The sequence below is a fragment of the Colobus angolensis genome, unplaced genomic scaffold, assembly GCF_000951035.1.
Source record: "Colobus angolensis palliatus isolate OR3802 unplaced genomic scaffold, Cang.pa_1.0 Scaffold37, whole genome shotgun sequence".
In the NCBI taxonomy this organism is placed as follows: Eukaryota; Metazoa; Chordata; class Mammalia; order Primates; family Cercopithecidae; genus Colobus; species Colobus angolensis.
This window is the reverse complement of record NW_012117043.1, coordinates 2,199,088-2,203,089: the sequence shown is the minus strand read 5'-3', so window position 1 is coordinate 2,203,089 and position 4,002 is coordinate 2,199,088.

Sequence of the window (4,002 nt, the reverse complement as noted above, 5' to 3'; positions counted from 1 at the left end):
ATATTCAATAACATTTATCAGAAAAAAATTGCATTCCACAGACTTATAAATCAGCTTAGGTCCAAATAATATACTGTTTTAGAGTAGAAAATCATCAAAAAGATCTCAAATAAGAAAGAGTCAAACTTACAATGATAAATTTCAAACTCACAGTAATGTCTACTGCCTACGTCAAATCAACAAGAGTCACGCCACTATTTGCACACAGGGAAAAATTAAGTTTCAGATGCAAGACTTCTCTGAAGTGATACTTTAAGAAACATACTACAGGAAAAGATATTTTAATCCACCAATATGAGTAAATTCCAGAAGTTTCTTCAGTATTACTCTTCATTTCTGCTTTTATTCATCCATAACAACCAATTCCCTCCCACTGCAGATGTCTAAGGATCCACCTATTACTTCTCTTTCCAGGAAGAAGATAATGCACCAAAGAAAATAAAGTCCTATTCTCAACAAAGGCAATTTTTTTCACTGGACTCCATCCATATTCAACCTCTCTCTGCTTGCCAGTGTACCCAAATCACTAACTTTATATTACTCCCAAATGAAACCCATAAAAACTGTTTCCTGGCTAACAATCTTAACATAGCAAGGTCTATTGGCACCTAACCTCTAATAAATAGTAGACTAATTGGTATTTACCTCAAGAATGCCCTTGCATGTTTGCTCTAAAGCTTTTAGTGTATAAAAACTACACAAAAGCTTTAGGGCAAAAATTTCCTTTCAAGGAGCAGATGCACTTTTCTTAGATCAATGTGGTAGCGACACCTAGTGTTACGTCATTGAAGTACCGTATATACACAGCTCCAAGAAAATACTACAAATACTAACTTTTGAAACGAAAATACGGTCATCCCTCTGTATCCGCATGGGATCGGTTCCAGAATCCCTGTGGACACCAAAACCTCCAATGTTCAAGTCCCTTTTATAAAATGGCATGGTATCTGCACATAAACTATGAATATATAACCTATGCACAACCTCCTATATACTTTAAATCATCTCTAAACTACTTACAATACCTAATACAATGTAAGTGCTATGTAAATAGCTATATTGTCATTTTTATTTGTGTTATTTTTTATTGTTGAATTATTTTTTACTTTTTTCCCAAATATTTTCTATCCACATTGACTGAATCCATGTATTCAGAATCCATGGATACCCAGGGTCAACTGTATACTGTTTCACACAATACAACTGCCATATTTTAGGTGCTGTAATAAATATACTCTCCATTTTTTAAAAAAAAATTAAGCATTTCAAAAGAAGATAAGACGCTGGGCACAGTGGCTCATGCCTGTAATCACAGCACTGTGGGAGGCCAAGGCAGGAGGATCGCTTGAGCTCAAGAGTTCAAGATCAGCCTGGGCAACATGGCAAAACCCCACATCTACAAAAAAAAAAAAAAAACACACAAAAATTAGTTGGGTAGTTGGGCATGGTGGTGCATGCCTGTGGTCCCTGCTACTCAGGAGACTGAGGTGAGGGAATCGCTTGAGCCCAGGAGGTTGAAGCCATGATTGCACCACTGCACTCCAGCCTGGGTGACAGAGCAAGACTATGTCTCAAAAAGAAAAGAAAAGAAGAGAAAACTAAGTAGGCATTTAAACAGATGGCAAAAATTATAGGAAAATATCAGAAGACTTTTACCACTGAAACTTTAAGTGAGAACCCTTTATTACTTGTAAGACAAGATGCTATACAATTTTTACTTTACATGATTTTTAACATAGTCTAAGTCTAATAATCAAATTCTATTTCTGCTAAAATGATGCCATCGTTCATACTAAGCAGCACCAGTCCCCAGGTCAAGACTCTGGAAACATCTTTGACTTTCTTCTCTTCTAAATGTCTAACCACTTACCATGGTTTTTGGTAATCCTCTCACAGCAACAAACTTACTTTAGGCTCTGAACATCTAACATTCAGACAGTGTTGAAATTCACTCCTAACTAGCCTTATAACCTTTTCTTTTCTCCTGCTATTCATCCCACTACAACCACAAAATCAATATTACAGACAGCTTTTGGAATGTATGTTTCCAAAAGCTTCTCAATGAGTCCAAATTATTATGGCTGAAAGAATAAGTCCAACTCCTCATTCTGCAATTCAGATCTCCTTCTTGAAAATTCTGTATCTTATTCTCATGACTACAAAGAATGTATAATGCTAAAATGAACGTTAATAATCACAGAAATGTTATTTGTGTGAAATAAAATAATACATGATTGCATGTCTAAACATACTTATCAAAAACAACTCCTTCTCCAACTGGATGCCTTGATGATAGTGTTTTTCAAACCATTTGTCATAAAAGACCAATTTCGTTTTATTTTTCTAAAAGTTGGCACAAATGATACTTCTGTAAACTATATACATATGTTTGGAGAGTATGCACTGGCAAATACTACAGGTTTCTAAAAGCTTACTCTCATTTTCTGCACTTTACCTTTTTGCTGCCATTAACAAATGATTCACTATCACCAGTTCATGGACCAGCAACAGTCTACGGTTCACACATTTAAAACCAAATTCACAATCTTTCCACCCAAATCTGCTCTTCACATACCTTTCTTATTTTTAAAAGTGATATTACCTCTATTCAAGATCCTCCAATGGCTTCTACAACTAAGTGGTGGTGGTGGTGGTGTTTTTGAGACAGAGTCTTGCTCTGTAGCCCAGACTGGAGTGAAATGGTGCAATCTCGGCTCACTGAAAGCTCCACCTCCTGGGTTCAGGCCATTCTCGTGCCTCAGCCTCCCAAGTAGCTGGGACTACAGGCGCCCACCACCACGTCGGGCTAATTTTTTTGTATTTTTTGTATTTTTAGTAGAGATGGCATTTCACCATGTTAGCCAGGATAGTCTCGATCTCCTGACCTTGTGATCTGCCCACCTCAGCCTCCCAAAGTTCTAGGAATTACAGGTTTAGCCACTACACCCGGCAACTAAAATTTTTACTGGGCAACAAAATTATATAAATAATTGCTAAAATATATACAAATGGCCAAGAAACATGAAAAAGTACTCCACATTATTAGTCATCAGGGAAATGCTAATGCTAAGTAAATCGTCAAGGTATAACCTGCCAAAATAGCTAAAATTTAAAAGATCACAAAAATTAGCCAGGCATGGTGGCATGTGCCTGTAATCCCAGCTACTCTGGAGGCTGAGACATGAGAATCGATTGAACCCACGAGGTAGAGGCTGCAGTGAGCAGAGATCGCACCACTGCCCTCCAGCCTGGGCAATAGAGTGAGGCTCTGTCTAAAAAAACAAAAAAAACTAACCAAATATTGAACTCTAGTTAATTATATGCATGCAAAAGTAGTTAGGGGAAAGCATATTGATGTTCGCATTCCTCTGAAATGCACCGAATAAGATGGACATGAGAAAGTATAGTAGGCAGCTCTATGAACCCGTTCTGGTTCTGAGGGTTGCCTGAAAAAAAAAAAACTGGGAAAAAAAAGAAAGTATAGGAAAATTTTAAGGGTATACTCTAGTTGAGGGGTCCCCAATCCCTGGGCCAAGCACTGGTTAGGAACCAGGCCTCACAGCAGGAGGTGAGAAGCAGGCAAGCAAAAGCGAAGCTTCATCTGTATTTACAGCTGCTCTCCATCACACACATTACTGCCTAAGCTCTGCCTCTCGTCAGGTCAGCAGCACTAGATTCTCATAGGCATGCGAACCCTATTGTGAACTGCGCATGCCAGGGATCTAGACTGCATGCTCCTTATGAGAATCCAATGCCTGATGACCTGTCACTGTCTCCCATCACCCCCAAATGGGACCATCTAGTTGTGGGAAAACAAGCTCAGAGCTCCCACTGGTTCTACATTAGGGTGAGTTGTATAACTATTTCATTATATATTACAATGTAATAATAATAGAAATAAACTGAACAATACATTTACTGTGCTTGAATCATACTGAAACTATTCCCACCCCGTGGGAAAACTATCTTCCACAAAACCGGTCCCTGGTGCCAAAAACGTTG